At 37.0% G+C, this 24,134-nt stretch overlaps 1 long non-coding RNA gene across 3 annotated transcripts in view; it reads left to right on the top strand.

Annotated features, from left to right (window-relative positions):
- The window catches only part of LOC129149516 (uncharacterized), a 1,442,660-nt gene that overhangs the window by 139,273 nt on the left and 1,279,253 nt on the right, over window positions 1-24,134 (top strand). For all 3 annotated transcript variants that reach the window (XR_008556439.1, XR_008556438.1, XR_008556440.1), the window contains exon 2: window positions 7,750-7,800. This is a non-coding gene — a long non-coding RNA (uncharacterized LOC129149516). The remainder of the gene's footprint in view (window positions 1-7,749; window positions 7,801-24,134) is intronic.

Raw genomic sequence — 24,134 nt, forward strand, 5'->3', positions numbered from 1 at the left:
TCTGTCCCTTTATGACATATTCATTGCATACCTTTCAATGAGAAACAATACAGTCTCTAACATGACTTTTAAGGAAAAGCTCCTTTCGTTACAGAAAATTTTGAATAATAGACCCAAAATCTGGGTGAATGTAGATATATAGTTGTCAGTATATGAACGTAATTTTATAGAAATAACATTTCAAAAGTAATTATAATCTGCTTAAAAATAAAAGCCACTTCCCTGTAAAAGTTTTTTTTCCTCCCCACAAGAGACAGGTTGAAGAAACGAAGGAGTATCTCTTTCATTCTATTACCCTTTACTGATTATCTTATATTTTTCTATATCCCAAAGTGTTGGGAATAAAAAAATAAACAATTCCTGGACATTCTCCATCAGTGAATATAGGAAATCCTTCTACCCCATACCTAATTACAACAGGTCTCTCTCCCTAATTTTAGAGAGGATATATCTTCCAATATCTGTTTTAAATTGTCAATCTTCTCCAATAGGGTCTACACTTATGACTCTACCATACAAATTAGAACTCAATGAAATATCTTGCTCAATGTTTTCAGATTTTTTTTTTCAATTCTCAAACTAGCTAATCCGCATTTTAAAATGTATAACTGTGATTTATTAGTATTTTTTTTAATTTTTCAAAATGATTAGTATAGTTAAGGACTCAGAGTAGACACTAATGAAACCAAAAAATTATGATTATGTTCAGTCTAGATCATAATACAATTGAGTCATCTACTCTAATAAAAGAGAAACATGCAAATTACCATACCTCTGCTATGCCCACCAGCCACGCCCACCAGCCAATCAGGAGCGAGTATGCAAATTAACCCAACCAAGATGGCTGCAGCCATGGAGTGAGCAGGAGGCTTGGGTTTCTCCAGCGATGGAGGAAACAATGCTTCCCACCCGCCCTGGCCGGCCCTGGCCTCCACTCAAGGCTACAAAGTTTCAATTATAGAAGATAAATAAATCCCAGATACCAGGGCCTCTGCTTGGGTCACCGGGGGGGCGTGGCCAGTCTGCAAACCACCATAGGCCCTTCACCCAGGCCGCCCCACGCCCCAAGGGAACCCCCACCCTGATCCAGGACACCCTGAAGGGTTAACCAGCCGGCCCAGGCCTCTATTCTATCTAATAAAAGAGTAATATGCAAATTGACCATCACTCCAACACACAAGATGGCTGCCCCCATGTGGACATAAGATGGCCACCACAAGATGGCCAGCAGGAGAGGGCAGTTGGGAGGGACCAGGCCTGTAAGGGAGGGCAGTTGGGGGCAATCAAGCCTGCAGGGGAGGGCAGTTGGGGGGGACCAGGCCTGCAGGGGAGGGCAGTTAGGTGCAATCAGACTGGCAGGGGAGGTTAGGGGGTGATCAGGCTGGCAGGCAGAAGTGGTTAGGGGCAATCAGGAAGGCAGGCAGGTGAGCAGTTGGGAGCCAGCAGTCCTGGATTGTGAGAGGGATGTCCGACTGCCCTTTTAGGCCTGATACCAGTAGGATTGGGCCTAAACGGGCAGTCGGACATTCCTTGAGGGGTCCCAGATTGGAGAGGGTGCAGGCTGGGCTGATTCGTGCACGGGGCCTCTAGTCTTTTATATTAGAATAACAAAGGAAGTATTCTGTTATATACTCTTTGACCACCTATATTAATCACAAGTTTCCAAATTCTAAATCCTCTTAAAAAATTTTTTTCATAATGCTTAGCATTATCTTTCTTGGTAGAATATAAGTTCCATAGGAATTTTTGTCCAGTTTATTCACTTTTTTAATCACAAGACTAAAATAGTGCCTGACACATAGAAAGTGTTAAGTAAATATTAGTGGAATGAATATTTTTCTATCTTCACAATCATGAGATATTTTTATCATGCACTCTATACTATATATAGTGAATATCCCCTTAATTGAGAAAATAGAGGAGCAAACATTTATGATAAGATCATCTTGTCAAATAACATGTTTAAAGGCATTTACTCAATAGTAACACATATATAAAATATTTAAATATTTTGGAAATCAGACTGCATTTGAAAATTAATACATATGACATGGTCTTGTTAAATTATTTATGTCTCCATCAAAGGCTGTTAGTCAATCTGTGCTTTGTGTGTCACATTGATGTTTCTTAGATTTGAAAGAATGTGGTCATTGGTGTGTATTAATAGTCAGCATCATGTCCTAATTTTAGCTGTAACCATGGTCATTGGTAATTGTAATGGTCAGTACCACTGACACTGGTAATATGAAATAGCTATGGTGCCCAGGGAAAAATCTTTTCTGAAAAGTTCACAACAATTTAGAGAGCTGCTTCAAGATATTTGCCTTTTTTTTTTTTTTTCTCCTTACACCATCTGAAAGGTAGTTTTTTTTTAGATGATTTGAATTTGAGAGCAGCTTTAGGTCAGTCCACTGGAGCCTGCCTGCAGGAGCAAGGCCAGCTTCATAGGCATGTGACCTGTATAGTTGCATGGATCCCCACACTTTAAAGGCACCCCCATTTGGCTTAAGGTTTTGCTATCACCATTTTGAAAATCTTAATACTTTTGCACAAGCACCCCTGCATTTTCATTTTGCACTGGGCTTTACAAATTAAGAAACCAATCCGGTGCAGGTATTTCACAGAATAATTTCACCTTGATTATTGCCTATTGACTTATTTTTCCTTTGAAAAAGATATCCAAACTGACTAAATATTTCCCAAATATGGGTCTGTTCAGTCAACGCTCCCTGTATCCTATTTCCAATGGACATAACCTCAATCTTTCCATCCTCTTAAGATCTGCTTGTGGATTAACCCTTCATTATTATTTTTTATCAAAGATTTATTATAAGGTACTCTTCTTCCTCAGCTAATTTTCTCCTTCAGATTATATCCAAGGCTATTAATTCAATTATTTATTAAATAAAAATTAAAAAATTGCAAAGGCCACACATTCTTCATGCAGCAATTGCAACTCATCCCTTGATCAAAAGAAATGTAGCAACCTAATGCCATTATTCTTGTTATATTATCTATTTCCTCTATCTTTTGCCATCTAGAGTTATGTGCTTTGAGTCGCTAAAGGGGCTTTTATGAAAGCAGGAAAAATGCATTTATGTCATATGGAGGCTGCCTGCTAATTACTAATCTGACAGGGTGTAATAACAATACAAAAGCATCGGCAAAGAGTAAAAATGAGCAGAATATGCAGTTACTTTGTGAATGAGTTTCTTTCCTTGAAGGAGAAATCTGCACATTTACCATCTGCAACAAAGAGGGTGTTGAACTACATAAGTGAATTACCCTAGCTTTAAGTACAAGTATATATGGAATAGGATGAACTTGAAATGACATTACACAATTTCATTATTGACAAAAATAAAAATAACACAAAAGGCAGGGCTAGTATAGTAAACTCCAAAGATGTATTTCCAAAGGGCTGCAGTAATTCATTTAAAAATCAAAAGTGATGTGAAGTAATATAAACTTTCTCAGATTAAAAAATGTATATGTATCATATAAAATTTTTATTACTCTTCATAATTCATGTGAACTGAACAACTGGAATACACTGCAAGGAAAAGGAATCCATCCATTAATCCTCCAGCCTAAGTGTGAGAAAGTTGGTTACTAACAACACATTACCCAAGAAGTAAAATAATCTGGGCAAAAACCCTGTTGTTTTTTTTTAATTTATTTTTTTTGTTTTAATTTTTTTCTTTATTGATTAAGGTATTATATATGTGTCCTTATCGCCCCATTGCTCCCTCCAACCCCTCACTCATGCCCTCACCCCCCTGGTGTCTGTGTCCATTGGTTAGGCGTATATGCATGCATACAAGTCCTTTGGTTGATCTCTCCCCCTTACTCCCACCCTCCCCTACCTTCCCTCTGAGGTTTGACGGTCTGATAGATGCTTCTCTGTCTCTGGATCTGTTTTTGTTCATCAGTTTATGTTGTTCATTATTCCATAAATGAGTGAGATCATGTGATATTTATCTTTCTCTGACTGGCTTATTTCACTTAGCATAATGCTCTCCAGTTTTATCCATGCTGTTGTAATGGTAAGAATTCCTTCTTTTTTTAACACAGTGTAGTATTCCATTGTGTAGATGTACCTGGTTTACTTTTAAAATCAGTCTTACTTTAAGTGACCATTGAATTCAAGGGTTTCCATGCCAGCTTCAAATCTAATATTGACTGTTTTCCTTAATTTCTGTGAGTCCCTTTCAAGGATTTTCAAAAGAAAATAGAAATAGCTGGTCTTTACCCAAAAGTTTTCATTTAACTGAGGAATAAAACTATGTGCAGTCTGCTATTTCGCTACTCTTAGAAGTACAGGGTTGTTGTTTTAAATATTCAGAATGCTAAATAATCCCCAAATGGATATTCTCTTAAAGTGAGAAAGAATGCACCCTCAATGATATGGAGACACAAACTTGTAGTGATCATAATTGGTTTCTGAATTCCAACACCTAGTGACATCACATGTCACCATCAGCCTGGAGTTCTCAAAGGGCTGCAGAGAACTAACTGTTTAATGATTATGCTTTAGGTTCATTCAATAATAGAATGAAGATTAAATTAATAAAGTTGGAGGACAAGCATGTTTTGGAAAAAGAAGTGCATTAAATCACAAATTTAGTTGTTACTTTTTCTCCTGAGGTTATTTCAGTCTTCAATTATACCTTACAAAGATTTGGTTATTTACTTCTCAGTGATTGTTTTGTTTTACAGTGAAAAAATATTTTAAATGTAGGTCAAACAATTGTATTGAGCGGATGTCTCTGAACTTGGTTGTGAATGACCTGTGGTGTGGCCACTTCAGGAAGCATACCCTCCCTTAAAGACTGTCCCCAGGCAACATCAATTTGAAAGATGGATTTGTTGGAACTTAAGGATATCAATGATTATTTCCCTCTATTTGTAAGCATTTGGAGGACAGGGTCCAGTCTATTCAACTAGATTTTTAAAGTGACTCTGGCATGTCTCTGCTTCTAAAGCACACAATGATATGGGAAGGTCATGTGTTTATCTTATTTTGATTTCATGATTATAGAATAAGCAAAATGCACAGCACCATTAGGCAATTTTTCTAAATATGTGAAGCTTTTTGGAATTGGACAGTTTTTTAGTATGCTCTGTTATATTATTCTCATTTCCTCTCTTGTCTTATTGAGTGAAGTTCACTGAAAGTTTATCTCAAAATATATTTAAGGATTACCTAATTCCCCTTTTTCTGCCATCTATCAGGATTATTTGACAGCTGGAAAATAATACACAAGTCTAACAGTGATTTAATCTCAATATTGTTTCATTGACCAAACTTTACATTTAGTCCAAATTCATTTTATTTAAGACAACGAGTATCTCAAGAGAATGTTTATGAATCATTTCTAACCCAATAACCAAGTGGGAGAGGGTGAAGGTCTAATAATTTCATTCCTTTTTTACCCTCTGTGCCAATTTCCAGTCTCTCTTCCCTAGCATTTTCTTTTGCCATCTAAAAAAAATTGATTCATATTATTTGCTATAAGGAATGAAGCATTTCTTTTCTGGATTTGGAACATCAAGGACATTAGTGTCAACAGCCACATCTAAACTGGTCCCCAGAGTATTCTCTTTTGCATCAGACTGGAGGTCCTACTCTATACTATGATGTCTCCTTTGTATTATACCTTACTCCTCTCATGGTCTTTCAAATAGATGTTTCACGGAACTTATAATTACTTTAGTAAGCAGGACTCAATACATCTCTCATTCAGTCAAAAACTATTATTAGACACCAATAAAAACATAGTAAAGACATACTTTGGGTTATAGTCTGTGACTATCACATGTTAATTTTTGGTAAGACATTTAACAATCATAAGTTAACTGATAAAAGTGGTGAGATAAAGGCTCTGCTATTCTGCTCAGTGTAATGCCACTTATTTTGCTGTAAGTGAAATTCATTTGCCGTAGAGGATTTCAGCTATCATATCATAATGAAAGAAAAATAGCAATGTTAGCCAACACTTACTTTCTTTAAAAATTCATGATTTTTTAAAAGGTCTGCCTCTGTAGTTTATTTCACATATTCTGTAGACTCAGAAGTTATCTTCTTTTCTAAGTTAAAGTGCACTGGCCAGAAGTGTTCCAGTGAAAAGCCATGTATTTAGCAGTTGGTTGAAAACTGAATATTAATATCTTATAAACACCTTTACTCAACAGTCTAAAGGTTCTTTGCCTACATTTTTTGTTTGATTCCCAGTGGAATCCCATGACAGCCTTTTATTGTCCCCATTTTTACAGAAATGCAGACAAATTCATATATGGCAAGAGGCAGGATCAAAGCCAATGTGCATGTTTGTTCTACAGTAGTGTGATCATTAATGAGCAGTGTGATTGGTGATGTATAATTTAGGGATGATATTTTTGGTTTTACATGTAATATAAAGCAAAAATATCATTAAAATTGATTACAGCTTATTCTAATGTTTCGGTCATGAAATTTCCCCCTACCTTTTTATCTGACTTATTCACTCTTTCAACAAATCTTCTATTCTTTCAGCCCCACCTCAGAGCTCATTTCTACTTCATGGTTTTCCATGTACATTTTATACTGGAAATAAGTTTATTCTCTTATCAATTCTTAGATCACATTCCTAAGAGGAGAAAGTTGATAGGCTCAATTCATATTTCTGAATGATGTCACAACGTAAGTCACTGGTCAATCTATTACTTGGTTGTCTTTAAGTCATATCTCTTCTAGGTCCAGTCATATTGGGCTGAATTAAACATAACTGCCTAAAAGTTACCATTTCAGCAGTTCTATGGGATGAGCACAGACACCAAGAATGGACAAGCCACAGTGAAGTGGACAAATGAGGGATACATATCTTTCTTGATATTTATAATGACAAAACTTATAATAGTCAGGTTTGTCATATTTTAAAATTATGAACTGCATTAGAAAACTTACTCCTATTAGGAATAGCAAATGACATATGTTTCATTCAGTGTTCAACTTTCATTTGCTACTAAGAGAGCTTGCACTACCATTCAGATAAGCTCAGTAAAAAAATTCTCTAAAATGAAATCTTATGTAATCCCCCAAATTCCCTGGGAGCATCTCTGGATGAGGAGACTCACTGTTACCTATACCTTCTTCCCTCTCTACCATTTATATTCTTAGTTGAAGTTCTTTAAGGATTTCTTTAAGAAGTGTATTAAAGAACACTTTAAAATGCAGCCACAGCATTTTAGCTGTCCTACTCCAAACCTGAGGAGCAGGGATCCAGAAGTTCTAACCAGTTACAGCTGAGAATTCAAATTCAGTGGTTATCAGATCTATTAGTTTTCCTTAAGCCAAGCTGCTTCTACTTGGAGTTAAATTTTGAAATATCTTGAATAAAGACATACCTACTATTTAGCATGTTTGGAAACAAGGTGAACTAATTAACTGACTATTTTGTTTCCTGAAAAGATTTTGTGTATCAACTCCTTGAACTTTTAATTTTCAATATTTAGGAAATAGTAAACTCCATAATATTGAAAACCAAATCGAACTTATTTTGAATCTCTCTTTGATTCAGAAGGAACCCTAGTGCCATCTTTGTGACTCCTTTGAATTCATAGAGTTTAAAACATTGAGTTCAACCTGTGCATGACCAAGAAGCAATTTTTGTTTCTAAAGAATGCTAATAGGCTTAGTCTGTTTCAGTTGCAATAATAAAATACCAGAAACCTAGTAGATTTTAAATGATATATATTTATTTCTTGTAGTTCTGGAGGCTGAGCAGTCCAAGATCAAAGCGCCAACACCATGACATTCTGGTGAGTACCCTCCTCCTTGTTCATAGCCTGTGCCTACTTACTGTGTCCTCATGTGATGGACAGGGCAAGGAACTATGGTGGCTCCCTTTTATAAAAACATTCATTAGTAAGACCCTCCTCCTAATACTATCATCTTCGGCAATTAAGATTTCAACATATGAATTTGGTGGGACACACACATTCAGATCATAGCACTGAGGTTTTGTTACTTGTTCTTCATGCTTTTGCATCAAAGTGAACTACAGAAATTTTCAGTTGCAAAGCCTCTGAAAGGTTCCTTACCATCACATGGGGATCAAATAGGGAAGAAAGCGAAGAGATATGGAAATGTATCCCATTAGCGGTGCAACCTTCTATCCTCCCACTTCTGGGATCTGCAGTGGGCAAGATGGGTACCTGGGAAAGTTCTTGGCTCCATTTAAAGCATTAAGTTCCTTCAGTGAGTCACCCCTTCCTCTGTTCACTATGCATTTTTATTTCTCAAAGATGAGAGATATATTAATACAAGTAAACAAACCAAAACCAAAACTATAAACTAGCACTGTTCAATAGTAACATGAGGTGGGCTGCAAATGTACTTTTCAGTTTCCTAGGAGCCAAATTACAAAAGGAAAAAAGAACGAAAGAAACATACATACAGGAGACCAGAAATACGTACTAAATTTCTAGCAAGCATTTCTTCTGGGTAACAGTGCTAAAAGGGCAAGGAAAAAACAAACAAAAAACCCCTGAAACTTTTCTTATTATTGTAATGCTAGAATTATGGAATTTTTTACATTTTTTGTATTTTTAAAATTAAATTAAAAACCAAACAGTGGATAATTCCTTATGACCATTCATTTTATTAAGTTACTAGAGGCCCAGTGCACAAAATTTGTGCACTCGGCGGGAGGGTCCCCTTAGCCCGGCCTGTGCCCTCTCGCAGTCCAGGAGCCCTTGGGGATGTCTGACTGCCGCAGAGGCAGGAGAGGCTCCTGCCACCACCACTGCGCTCACCAGCCGTAAGCCCAGCTTCTGGCTGAGTGGTGATCCCCCTGTGAGAGTGCACTGACCACCAGGGGGCAGCTCCTGCATTGAGTGTCTGCCCTCTGGTGGTCAGTTCACATCATAGTGACCAGTCATTCTGCCATTTGGTTGATTTGCATATTAGCTGTTTATTATATAGGATGTTGCTACCATACATTTTGTCATTATGCTGCTCTGTCCTAACTTTACTTCTGAGGCAATAAGAAATTCAAGCAGGTATCATGAATGTTTCAGCCTATTCAGTTAGTTCAAAGTAGTGGAAGGATTTTACAGTTTTGGCTTATTTGTGCCATGTAAAAATAATGTAGTAACTCATTGTATTTTCAGTTCTGACTAACTTGGAAGGACTAGAAATCACTAAAATCACAATTAGAAGAGTAATAATTATAAGCAGTTCATCTCATTAAAAATTGATTGTGTTTGAAGTAGATTTATTCGCTCTCTTGAAAGGAGGCTGATGGGTGCCCCTGTTTCTTCTGGAGAAACAGAGTTTATGGGTGTTTAAAACTATTGTGAATATATTGTATTCATTTTATAATAAATGATTAGATGAGTTAGTCATCAAGTTTACAAATATTCCTGGATTTAAACAACAACAACAACAACAACAACACTAACATCTTACGGGGCCCAGCCATGATACGATTGGTGGGAAAAACAGACTGTCATCTTACAGGAGAGTAGGAACCCTCTCCCTTATGGAAGTGTATTCCCTCAGCTGTGCAGCCTTCCACCCAGAGCAGTAAGCAGATCACAGGAGCATTTAACCGCCTTTCCCCTGAGCCACCTGCTCATCTAAGTAAACTAGGTGTAGCTGCCATGCTGAGCTGAGAGGGGAGTCAAAGTGCCCGCCTCTCCAGGGCCAGGGTCCAGTGGAAAACCAAACACATATTAAACAGGGACTATAAGAATACTTCACCCTGGAGATGAGTCCAGGTCATCCTGACCCCCATTCCCAGGAGTGGGATGGAAGTTCAGGGAACATCTCCATCGTCCTAAGCAGTGCAAGGAAAGAACAGCAAAAGGTAAGAAACAAAACAGCTCAGGGTGATGGCTGCAACTCCTGCAACATTTTAAAGTCTTTGTCTTTTACTCTGAGTGAAATGCAGTCCTTTGAGGGTTCTGAGCAGAAAAGTGATAAGATCTGAATTAAATTACAAAAGTATCTCAGAGGCTGCTGTGTGGGAGAGACTGTAGGAAGAGGTGGGTGCAGAGAGGCCTGTTAGTGGCCATGGTGGTAACATATTAGGAGAGGAAGCTGGGACACACTCTGAATATCTTTCAGGGGATATTGGGACGGTTTGATTTGCGTGTGAGCCAGAGTAGTAGGTGACATCAAAATAGTTGAAAGTACACACACCCTACAATCCAGCAGTTCTTCTGTGTGAAGAACTATGTCTTAGAGATATTCTTTCCTATATGGACAAGGAGACATGCACAAGGATTATGATTCAGCATATATATATATATGTGTGTGTGTGTGCGTGTGTATGTATGTATGTGTATGTATGTGTATATATATATATATATATACATATATATATATATATATATATATATATATATATATTTAAGAAAGTAAAGTTGAGTGAAAAATAAAATTAATAGGTACAATAAATACTTTTTATGTTAATAATAAAATCCACAATCTATTTTATATTATGATCAAATACATAGATTTCAGGAAAAATACAAAAACTTGAATTGGAAGAATATGAACAGAAGTGACAGATTTTCAGGAATGAAGGAAAGTAAAAAAATAGAGATGGATATATGGGAATTTGTTATAATACTCTGTATTTCTCTATATTTTCTAAAAACTTCCCTGAAGTTATTTAAAGTCTTATGGCAAAAAAAGCTTTTTAAAAGAAAATTTTAATGAACAAAATTGCAAGTCACTTGACAAACATGGATATTATTTTACACAAAGTTAGTTCCTATGCTTATGGATACTCAGATTCTGTTCAACAATTTTGGCAAAAATTTATTGAGAACCTAATGTGGGTGAAACAATATTCCAAACATTAAAGGAATATTCATAAAACACTGCCCTAACCCCAAGAAACACATAATCAGGTGATGGTTCCTGTTTTTGATAAAATAGAGATGTCTTCCTTAAATGAAATAAGTAAGAGAGTATCCAAAGTAAGAGAGGTATGCATTTATTCTGATTGAAGAAATTTTTAATGGGGAGAAGGAGAAGAGAATGTGCATATGACATTATGTTAGAAATTTATTTAGTCATTAAAAGAACAAAAACAGAGAGGTTGCTGATTCCACAGAAATATAGAAAGAAAGCCAAGCATTTCAAGTGAGTAAATGCAATAACTAAAACTAAGTAACAAAACACTTAGAACTGAATCTCAAGGCTGGCCAGCCTAGCAAAAAATATAAGAGTATTGTGCAATTTTTTTTCTAACAGAAAAGCTGAGTTGCAGCACCTGAAATTTCTGTCATTCCTAAGCATTAAAATTATCTATGTTAAGCCTATATAATTAAATAAAACATAAGCTATTAAATAACATATGTATGGATACATTATGTATGAAAATACTTTGAAAGCTCAGGTATGCTACACAAATTTAAGATACTCAATTTCATAAATGCAGATATATGAATCTAAGAATAATAATGAAAGTTATCTTTTAATGCATACTTACTCAGCACTTACTCAGGGCTGTGCATAGTAAAAATTAAACTATTCAAATACTGTGCATTGTATTATTGAATTCTTACCTCAGCCCTAAGAAGTTGTAGGGACTAATATTAACTCTATATTACAGATAAGTAATGTGAGGTTTAGAGAGAATGAATGAGTAGCTTAGCTAGTATGTGGTTCTCCAGGGTTCTGTAACTTCTACAGCTATAGGGTATTTATGAGCCTTCCCATTATGGTATTATAACTTGGTTGTTGATTTTTAATTTGTAATCAGGAGATCTGGGTTCATATCTGTCACAATAACTTACCAGCTGGATTACTTCAAAAAACTTAAATTCTCACCTGGCAGTATGGCTCAGTGTTTGAGCATCTACCTATGAACCAGAAGGTCATGGTTTGATTCCAGGTCAAGGCATGTGCCCAGGTTCTGATATCCCAATGTGGGGTGTACAGAAGGCAGCCAATCAGTGGTTCTCTCTCTCATCATTGATGCTTCTATCTCTCTCTATCTCTCCCTTCCTCTCTGAAATCAATAAAAGATGTATTTCAAAGAACTTAAATTCTCTAAGCCTCCCATTTCTCATTTATTAAATTATGGTTACACTAAATACTTTAGAGGAGTTGTAAGAATACCATGAGATTTACAGAAGCAATGTTCAACTTGAAAATAGTCCTTGGCATCTAGTAAACATTGGTTCACTTTCTATTATATATTTTTAAAATAATAATTATCAGGCAAGTATAAAAATAATGATCATTCTCAGGTTGAATCACAGTTAAGAGACAAGAACAAATTAGGAAACTTCTCTAATTGCATATCATTCTGTCAGAAAGAGTTTTGTCATTATTTGGAAGAAAGTACATTCTTAACACATTCAACATATTGAAAATCATATGAAAAATCAAAGCACTAATAATATTCTGATATTAAGCATAGATGCCATTTTGATTGTAATAACTGTCCTTTGTTGATAATGGACAATTGAGAATTGATCATAATAGTATTTTTTACGTGTTTAATCATTCATGACATTCCATTTACCACTCTATAATATTAGAGTGACAACTGATTATTTAATTTTTATGTAATTAGATCTCATTTATTTCTTTTTCTCCTTTATCCTCTTTACTTGACCTCATGTTAAAACCTCGCAATTACTGGAGAAAAATATTTTATGAAAGTATAAGAAAGTTGTTACTCACTGGTTCATATTTAATATATAACAAAAAAGTAAAAAATGTACTTTTATTATCTAGTAGTCTAAAGTAAATTATGTTTTATGTGATATTGATCTTTGTAGGTAACATACTACTATATATTAAATTAAATTCATTAAGTTTAGACTTCCCAATTTGATGGCAACTAGGGTACTATCCCCCACGGTGCCTGCCATAATACCCTGCACAAAGATTGTGTTCAATAAATACTCATTTCTAAATTGATAGAGATAGCTATTTAGGCTCAAATAGAAGATTAAGACCACTGACCTTGACCTTATAAGTTTAAGAGAAGCAAAATAAATTGTTGAATTTGAATCAAAGCAGTTTCTATAATTCTTTTATGGTTGTTTAAGTGGTATCTAAATCATATCCAAAAATAAATTACATTACAAAAAGGTCAAAATAAAGGAAAATGGTGGGGAGGAGGGAGAGTTTGACTTACAAACCATATTATTCAATATAGAAATAATAAGTTGTTCTAGATCAAAGAATCCTGACTATATGTATTTAATTTTGAGACCCATTCGATTTCAACCCCTGATTTAGAATTTTTCTTTTTGTTTGTTACTCCTCACCCAAGGATATTTTTTCCCTTTTTTTTTGGGGGGGGGGGGCGGGCGGGGAGTGCAGTGGCAGGGAGAGAGTGGAAAGGAGAGGGAGAGACAGGGAAAGAGAAACATCAATGTGAGAGCGACACATTGATTGGTTGCCTCCTGCACACGCTTTGACTGGGGGCCAGGAATCAAACCTGCAACTGAGGTACATGCCCTTGACCAAAATAGAACCTGTGACCCTTCAGTCAGCAGGCTGCCACTCTAACCACTGAGCAAAACTGGTCAGGCCCTTGATTTAGAATTTATAAGTTATCCTTCCTTTTGTCTCTACGTGGAAAGGAAAAAAATGTGTGTTATTTTCAAGCAGATAAACACCGTTTTTAACATGTACTAGCATTTCCAAATTATTTATACCCTACCTACTTATATTGTTTGTGCCAGATGCCCAGATTTTACATCTGAATAATAAAGAAAACTGTGTGTTCTTTGAAAAGTTAAATTTGAATTCAGCAGCAGAAAATTGAGACCATTAACAACCACTCAAAACCTATCTGCACATTTCAAATAAACCCACACGCACTGCTAGGATATTCTGTTTTCCTCCTGTCATGGGATTTACATGTGCTGCTAGATCAGCCGAGATTCTTCTTGCTTACTACATGCCATTCACCTCCCTTTTGCCTAAGTAACATGTATTTATTTTCAAATGTAAAATGTAAAACCAAGTAAATATTTTTATTAACATCTGACTTTGGGCACAACTATAGCATAGTGGTTAAAGACTTGAGCTTTGCAATGAGACATGTCTGAGCTCTGATGATGAATGACCTTGAGAAGGTCACTCAGCCTCTATAAGCCTCAGTGATCTCATGGAAAGTGAATATGTTAGTGTGAGAAGTAAGCAGGGTAATGCATGAAAAACCCTGGCATCTTGGCTGGCACAGAATGAGCCTTAGGTATGTGGTTTTTTAAAAAATATATCTTTATTGATTTCAGAGAAGAAGGGAGAGGGAAAGAGAGACACATCAATGATGAGAGAGAATCGCTGATCGGCTGCCTCCTGCATGCCCCCCATTGGGGATCAAGCTCACAACCCAGCCATGTGCCCTTGGCAGGAATTGAACCTGGGACCCTTCAGTCCACAGGCTGATGCTCTATCCACTGAGCCAAACCAGCTATTGGCAGCCTTAGGTATGTTTTAATCAATTATTACTTATTAAAGCAATTTAAGTCTAAATGTCATTTCATATGCTTCACATATGTAAAAACAATCATATATTCCAATTAAATATAATTTAAAAATATAACATACAAAGTGCAAACACAAAGGAGTAGAATATCTTCTATTGCACACCTTTAAAAATCAGACCACCTTGAGATACTATGAGGGGCTGGATGAAATTTTCTCTGTGAAAGGTAAAATAGTAACTAGTTTGATTCTGAAAGCTATAAAATTTTTGTCACAACTACTCAACTCTGTCACCATAGCATCAAAGCAGTCACAGACAAGTAAACAAATGAGCATGGCTGTGTTCAATAAAATTTTATTTACAAAAACAGGTAGTTGGCTAGATTTGCCAACCCTTGTACTATCTGAATATGTATATGTCTCACTATATAATTCTACCACAGGTAATAATTTAACATTTGTGTAATACATTTCTTCAATGATGCCAAGGCTCTAGTGGAACTAGAAGGCTTAAAAGGTCACCTTTAATAAATATTAATGCATATTTCAACCTTTATGCACATTTGAATACATGTAATTTCTGCTTTCAATTGTGAATTAGCTGTTTACCAGAAACAAGATATATGCTTTCCAGTGGCAATGGGCAAGTCAAATTTATCATCAATTTTCAATCTGGCATAGTACTTGGCAAATAGTAGATGTTCAGTTCATATATACATAAAAGTAAAAATCAATAAAAGCCCCAATCTACCTAGATATAATCTTGCTCATATATTTTTAAAATTAATTGGAGATGATATTAATTAGTGGAAAGATCCTGAGATTTCAGTGCAAACATGCCTGGTTCCTGTCCAGACATTCATCTTACTGGCTTTATGTCCCTGGGTAAGTTCTGTTATGGTATAGAAATAATATTTACCTAAAAGCAGTGGTTGTCAACCAAGGGGTAATTTTGTCCCCAGGGGTTATTTGTAATGCCTTGAGGCATTTTTTATTATCACCACTTGGGTTGTTCCTGGTACATAATGGATAAAGGCCAGGGATGCTGCTTGAGCATCCCACAGTGCCACAAGTCTCTCCTTATCCCAAATGATTCTTCAGCTCCAAATGCCAATAATGCCAAGTCTGAGAAACCCTGATCTAAAGGTCTGTGTGAGGGGAGGGGGGCTGGAAGGGGAATGGGGGAAAAGGGAGGACATATGTAATACTTTCAACAATAATTATCAAAAAATCAATCAATCAAAATAAATAAAGGTCTGTGTGAGGACTAATCCTCATTGTGCTGTAAAGGGTTAGCAGAATACCTGGCTCAGTAACACGCTTAACTATTAATAATAAAACCAACTTCTATTGGCTAGTAGAAAATAAACACATATGCAAATTTTGAACAAACACAAACATGTATAAAAAATGAGCTATTCATTCTTTGGGCTAGAAGCATGTTGATGAACTTATTTAGATTAAACAATAAAATTGATACCTGCTCATGCATGAATTGACATCTGGATTCTACATGTTCTTTGTGAGCCTTGAAAGGTTTTGAATGATACTCGCCTCTTCTGTCATCTGCCCTGATAAATGTTTTATCTTGATGTTAATATCTGACTTGTTTAAATTCATGTGGGGAATTTGAAAGTTCTATTTCCTATCTTAAAAATCAATGACAACTTAATCAATGCTGCTGAAAACAAGCCCCAGTTCTTATGTAGTAGGAAAGTAAACAAGCTGGGGAATTAAAAGTGATGGAATGCTCACATCAAGGACAGAGAGCACACTCCCAGCGTGCTCTTCTAGATTTGCACCCTGATGGGTTCCCTCTGTTGCCTCAGGGTATTGAAGCACCTTGAAACGGTGAGAGAAATTCAGCATAGCAATAGTGTTCCATATCATCAGGTTTAAATTAAATAAATAATAGAATATAAGGCTGGTGACATATCCCGAGGTTACACTAATCATAACTTGGGATATCCACTACTTTCTTTAGAAACTTCTTCCCTAGCAATAGATCTGCTGCTCCTTCTGTCACCCTCTTCTAGGTACACCTGCAAGAGGAGGCAAGAGGAAAAATAAAAGTATTTCTGAGATGGTACCTACCAACAACAAGAAAGCATACACATGCCCTGAAGCTCAAGCTCTTACTTAATTGCAAATATGAGTCAACAGCTGTCTACTGCAAGTGTAAAGGTGGCTAGGATTGTGCCAGTTTCCCATTATACTGGGTATGCAAACTCCACTTGCTACCAAATGGGTGCATTGAATTTCAGTGATGGGTGAGGTCTATAGGAAACTGGGTTGTTCATGCCCCCACCTAAAAGGATTAGTGAATATTTAATGCTAGTTATTTTTGGCCCTACAGGTCTAATGTTGGTCTTCCAATTTCTTTTCCTAAGAAAGCCAGACATCTGCGTTTTTAAGGTTAGCAAAAAATGATCAATCAGCGTGACAAATAAAATTTAAAAACTGTGTCAAATGGAACCACCACATTGGAAAACTGGCAGATTCTAATGAAGTTAAGCATACATCTACTGTAGAGCCCCACGGTTCTACTCCTAGGTATTTCCCCTAGAGAAATTAAAACATATATCTACAAAAATATTTATATAAAAATATTTACAGCAGCTTATTTTTCATAGTAGTGCCAAATTGGAAACAACCTCAGCACTGCTTTTCAAGTCATCATTCAATGACACTTTTTTTTTTTTTTTTTTTTTTTTTACTTTTCTGACTATCCTCTGAATATCTGTTTTGTTTGCATTCAACTTAGACTGGACCTTGAATCACCTATGAGATTATCAAAGATTTTTGACAGCAAAAAGCACAGTGGATCTGATCTTTGCTTTATATTACTTTCCATATTTCTATAGATATAATTAAAGAGGATGCTACTTATTTTGGTAGTTACTTTGATTCATATTAAACACAGTTTCCGAAAAGTTTCACATATTTCTATATCTTACTTTGATAGACTATGTCTTTCTTATTCTAGCCCTGTACAAAAACATTGTTTTGCTTTGTCTTTGCTCAAACTGAATAATACAATTCAATTTAATCTTATTGAATTAGGTTCACTCATTTTTGAAAGCTGTTTAAGTGTATGGAAACTCTCTGTGTTGAGAGGCAGTATCTTTAGGTACACCAACATTGTAGTTATCCCCACCATGATGGACACATACTATATGTTAAGTGTGTTTATCCCATATAATTCCATATAGTTAATGCAATGTGTGGATGCTCTTTCCTCTATCAGAGTTTTATAAATGAGGAAACTGAGGTTCAGAATGGTTAACTCACTTGTGTAAAGCTACATGACTAGTAAGTGGTAGAGCAAGGACCCTATTCTAAGTCTACCAATTTCAAGGTCCATACTCTTACCTATTTATAATATTGCTCATCTAAAATTTTTAAATAATTCCTGTCAGCTCCATCAATTGGTAAATGTACAGTAAGGCTTGAGTGAAAATCCTAAAGTAATAAGAAACATACTATTAAGTAACACACACATTTATCACTTTTGCTTCAGTAAGGTCACACAAACTATTAAATTTATAAAAAGAAATTTCACCAACCTGAATTTAAAAATATCTTGTCCAGAAGGATATTAGAGGCTTGGATAAACCAATCTAGACTTCAGCATAACATTTATGTTGATTTATAGTTCCCAACCTGTTCTAGTCAGCTCATATGGTTATACTAAGACACTTACCTTGCCCACTGATACTGTTTCATATTGAAATCAGGTTGCCTCTGAAAATTGATGTGTACTTTTAATGTGGTAGAGGTTCTAAGGGTGAAGTGTTAACATGATATCTCATTGAGGAACTAGGGTAACTGTCCTAGAGTCTTTTGAATGCCAAAGGTCATGCTCTGGTCTGCAGTTATGAGTATTTATCTTATTCTCCTTTTGAAAACGAGAGCTGTATTTTCTTCTCAATTTTCCTTCATCTCTTTGGCCCTTTGTTCCATTGGATTAACTCAATGGTGAGTTGTCAACCTTATTTGCACGTTTTTCACTTTGGAAGTAGAAATCATCAGCCAGGCCACAAAGTCGTTTAGGGCAGAATGGTGCTCCCAAATACTTCACTGTATGGTTCCTGTAACCAACTCCTCTCAAGAGCTTGTTTTACTCGGAATGCTGTGCTTTGGAAAAACATTTTTTTTTCTTTGTTAACCCAAAGCACTTCCTTATTTTGTTCTTGTAAATAGAAAACCATTGAAATATATTTTATTTATCCTTGTGTCCTTGTAATCACAGCTTTTTTGTATTTCAGTTTTCCTGACCTCATTTTTTTTAACTCAAAAACTTTCATTTGCCCTAACTGGTTTGGCTCAGTGCATAGGGCGTTGGCCTGAGGACTGAAGGGTCCCAGGTTCGATTCCAGTCGAGGGCATGCACTTTGGTTGCAGGCACATCCCTAGTAGGGGGTGTGCAGGAGGCAGCTGATCAATGTTTCTCTCTCATCGATGTTTCTAACTCTCTATCCCTCTCTCTTCCTCTCTGTAAAAAAATCAATAAATTATATTTAAAACAAACAAACAAAAAAAACCTTTCATTTGTCTTTATTCTTTGTACATACACTTTAAAAATCTAAAAGGTTAATGCATATTTCTTTGTTCAGTAGTGTTTAAGAACAATTAAACCTAGCATTTGGAGTATTTATAGATTAGACATTCTAAGTAACTCAAAAAGCTTACCAAATCTATACATTCTGAAGATGATAGAGAATAACCACTTGGATAATGAGAACAGCATGAACCAAGTTGAGGGAGTCAGGAATGGATAATGGCTGTTCATGGGGAGTTTAGTATGGCTGAAGCACTGGATACAAAAGAATGAGGATGCACTCTGGAAGGGGAATAGGATGGAGAGTTAGACTGGGCCAGATCTTGAAGCACTTTCAATTCCATGTGTGTTGGGCAGAACATGACTCCCCTTCCCCAAATATGTCCACATCCTAATCCCTGGGACCAATAAATCTATTAAAATACATGGCAAGGGGAAATTAAGATTGCAGATGGAATTAAAGTTGTAAACCAAGTGACTTCAAAATAAGAAGATTATCCTAAATGACCTGGGTGAGCCCAGTGTAACCACAAGGGTCCTTAAAAGCATTAGAGGAAGTTGTGATTGTGAAAAATCAGAGAAATATCAACAGGAAAAGGCTTAGTCCCATGGTGCTGGCTTCAATGACAAAGGAAGAGGCAATGAGCCAAGGTGTTCAGGTGACCCCTGGAACCCTGGACAACACAAGGAAATGGTTCCCCTAATGCCTCCAGAAAGTACTGCAATGCCACCAACACCTTAATCTTAGCCCAGTGCATTCTGCATCAGATTTGATCTACAGAAAGTAAATGTGTTGTTTCAAGCCGCTAAGTTTGTGGTAGTTTGTCAGGACAGCAAGAGGAAACTGACACTCTGTACTGAACCTGACGTTAGAGAACTAAAGAGCATTGAATCAGAACTGCCTCAATGGGTCAGCTTAACAGCAATGCGCAAAATGAGTTCATTAGGCAAGGCCAGAAAAAGAAAGTGAGGGACCTACTTTAATAGATCAGGCCTCAACTTAAGATGTTAGAAGAGCAAAAATAAGGAAGCATAGAGGGAGAATATGCTAGGCAGTGAGAATAAGCTTAGGTTGAGGCCTTATGCCTGCAGAAAGTGGAGAGGCAACTTAAATATATTTTGAGGGTTTATATGGCTACAGGAGGATAATTCCAGCTTGGAGATAGTTTTCAAGATATTGTTACAAATATTGATTATAAACCAAGAAATTTGGCTCCGTTTATGCTTCTGAAGCATTTGTAAATCTCTTTGGTGCTGTTCTCCTCCACATGTTATCTTATGCACCTTGCAGAGGCAGCACTATCCTGGAAGAGCAGGCCTATGTAAAAGTGACCTCTTGTGTTGCTTGGGTGCATTGCATTCTAGTTTTCTCCATTGCAATTCCTCTGTTCTGGAAATGCTTGCTTTTATTTCCTTTACCAAATAGAAAAGAAATACTAAACTATAATCACTGCAATGTGAGGGATATGGCTCATGTTATTAAAAAACACATTAGGCTTTTCTCTATGCATTATGTGATAGTGACAGTAAATCATTCCGAGGACAGAATGTACATAATCCATTGCATTATCTTGTAGTAGATTTTGTAACTCTGAGAGAGGAAAGTGTGATGTTTAACACTAGACGGAATAATTATGGTAAAAATACCTTAAAATAGAAAATCCACTGGTTTGAAATGGCTGAAAGCCAGCCTGCTTTCTGGAAGCTATTTTCTGGAAATGTCACTTCTCCTCACTAATGAGACACTGTGGTTCCAGGTGTGAGTATATTATCCTGTCCCTTGCTGTAAATCCCTTTTGACTCTGAAGTCTGAGCCTTGATGATAGTTATATCAAAACATGTCAATTCCTTGCAGTTAGGTCACAGAGAAGATAATTGTAGTATACAACCATACAAAAAACCTAGAGAAATAGGTACATGCTCAATAAAATTAATGATGGGGTTGGTAGTCTTCTTCATAGTTAAAATGCTAGCATCAGAAATGCAAGGGAGGGAAAAATCTTTCCAGTTTGTTAGTAAGGATTAAGGTAGAATGATGAAATCTAGAAAAATAGGGAACAGAAAAGAATATATGGTTGAAAACCAAAAAGAAAATTGAATGAAAGAAACAGCATGGGTAGATGATCACCTCAGATGAAGAGAAAGCCCAAAGCTTAAAGCTAAAAGAGAAAGGTAGGTCAAAATCCCGAATAATGAAACAAGGGGACCACTGGGAAGAAACACTCCACAGAAGAAAGAAAAGGTGCTTAGATCAAAGATAGATGATACAGAATCTTAAATGAAGAGGGGGAAAAATGGTTATCAAAGGGAAAGAAAAGCACAAAAGCTAGAAGCCTAGTATGGGAGAACATTGTTATAGATCCCAGTGTCAGGATGAGAATGGGACCGAAGGAAATGTGGAAGGGACAATTTCACTTATATAATTAAGCTGGTACATTACAACATGTTCAAAGTCATCATTGCCTCAATGTCTGTAGCCCCAACAAAATGAACTGAAATACCAGCTCCTTGAAGTAAAAGCCTCCTGGGTTACAGAATCAGACACCTGGGCTTGAAGCCACCTTTCCTCCCTATGTGATCTTTGCAAGTTTCTTAATTATTCATCCTGTTTCCTCATCTGTAAACTGAGGACAATTGCACTTCCTTTATAAAGCTGTTTTGAGAGGGAAGTATGACCAGGAAATCTCCTTGCATATAGCTGACAATACAGTTAACAATTTGTTGGAAGAACGTCAGATATGCTTTCCATTCTTTCTGCCTAAGTAAGTCATATTGGAAGTGAAGGATCAATAAAAGAAATAGAATTCTAAAATTCTGTATTAGGTGGAGAAGGGGAAGATAATTACAACCTTCCCCCCCACCCCGCTTTTTTTTTTTTTTTTTTTTTTGGTAGAAGGACAACAGATAAGGGGGTTTGGGGCAGGTTACTTGGCAAAAGGTAGAAGTTTCAATCTTTTAAAAATTTAATTTAAATTGAATCTAATGTCGTTTCCCATTTTATAGAAGTTGTGATAGGAAAAACATTATGCAGTTGCCTTTGTTTCTAAGTGAACCCTGCAATATCAGGATAATTTACCTGGGATGAAGTATGACCTGAGGGCCACCTATCACACTCCCCACTGTGGTGCTGGTTCAAACTACAAAGACTTGGAGTCACACCCAGACTTTCTGAAACACATCTCTAGCATGGAGCAAAGCAATCTAATGTTTTTATAGTAAGGAAGAACAGGGTTGAATGGTGATTGGGTGGTATTTTGGGAAAAGAGAAAGGCAGGTTTAGCCTTGGACCACTTTCTGAAATTCTTTCTGGTGATTCTGGTAACACTGTACTGCCTGTATCCAGGCTGAGAAGAGCAAACTGGACTTGGGTTCTTGGCATATTTCCTTAGCCTGTGCAATTATACAAATTGGTATAGGAAGTGACTACACTGAGTGGCCAGATTATTATGATCTCTGAACATATAATAATTTGGCTACTCAGTGTATATATCCTATCTGATAAAGAGGGAGTATGCTAATTGACCATCACACCCTCACAAAGATGATGGTGCCCACAGCCAATAAGGAGGGAATATGCTATTTGACTGCCATGCCCTCAAAGATGGCGGCATCCAGTCCCCTCAGCCCTGCCGGGACTGCAGGCGAGCGGCACAGCTGGGCCTGCCCCCAGGCGGGTCCGGCTACTCCACATGCCTGCCTCCAGAGTCTCCCAGTCCCCTCAGCCCCCCAGCCACCCAGGGTCGGCCTGAGGTGCAGGCAAGCCTTGGATGTCGGCTGCCCAGCCACCCAGGGCCGCCCGAGGCTCAGGTAACCAGGGCCGGCCAAGGCTTGCACTGCTGCCAGTGGCAGCAGCAGAGGTGTGATGGGGGCATCACCTTCCCCTGATCGCCGGGTCACCTCCCACCCCTGAGGGTTCCCGGAGTGTGAGAGAGGGCAGGCCTGGCTGAGGGACCCTCCCTCCAGTGCATGAATTTTCATGCACCGGGCCTCTAATGTATATATATATACATGAATTCGTGCTTGGGTGGGGTCCGGCCAGCCTGGCCAGGGGGAGGGGACATGGGTGGTTGGCTGGCCTGCCTGCTGGTCAAACTCCTGGTGGAGGGGACAATTTGCATATTAGCCTTTTATTATATAGGATATACACTGAGTGGCCAGACTATTATGCATTCAGAGATCATAATAATCTGGCCACTCAGTGTATTTTAGGAGGGTCCAAATATCTCATGTGGCTTGTTATGGTACCTCCTATTGGAAACAGTGTTACAACTTCAAGGTACCAGACAAGCAGGGTGGTCCATGGAACTAGGTAAGGTCAAGAGGTGCATGATTGAGGTAAGGTATATTGTGTTATTATAGAGAGGCAACTGAAAGTAGGAGAATTTGAGTATGGGATCCATGAAAACTTCATGCAGCAAACATTCAAAAAACTAATGAGATGTAAGAAAATAAGATAGAATTTGTTTAACTCTCCTCCATTTAATGAGCTATGCTTAGATCAATTCAAATAAGTTAGATAAATGGAAGAAACTGAACATCTACCACACATATAGTTCACACCTGGAAAATCTCTTCTCTTCAGCTTCTCACTTTCCTCTAACCACTATAGTATCTTCACTCATGACACCCAACCCACAGAGAGCAGGTTATTTCTTTCTTTATCCCACCTTTGTACCCTATACTATGCTTTATTTTTCTACAATTGTGCCTTTGAACATATTTTATGCCCTAGAAAATGGTGACCCTTTTGAAGACAGATGCTAGGTCTCATTTATCTTTATACCCCTAGAACTTAGCTCCAGTCCTGGTACATAATAAGATATCAATATATAGTTGTTACGGTAAAAAAGAAAAATTGAACAAGTGTTCCCTATCTTTAAGGAGGGCCATTTCACTAAGAAGGTAAAGGCAGGCATATGAATTACTACATTGTAAGGTAGAGTAAGGTTAGAGTCATCAGAGATTTCATCTAATTAAGGGGATTTCAAAGGCTTTGCAGAAAAGATGGTGCTCAAGATAGGACTTAAGGAATTAATAGGTTTTCAACAAATGGAGTGTGTTTGGAGGTGAGTAGCTATTTCAGATAAATGAAATAGCATGAACAAAGGTAGAAGGAAAAAGTCA

Source organism: Eptesicus fuscus, chromosome 6, assembly GCF_027574615.1.
Source record: "Eptesicus fuscus isolate TK198812 chromosome 6, DD_ASM_mEF_20220401, whole genome shotgun sequence".
Taxonomy (NCBI): Eukaryota; Metazoa; Chordata; class Mammalia; order Chiroptera; family Vespertilionidae; genus Eptesicus; species Eptesicus fuscus.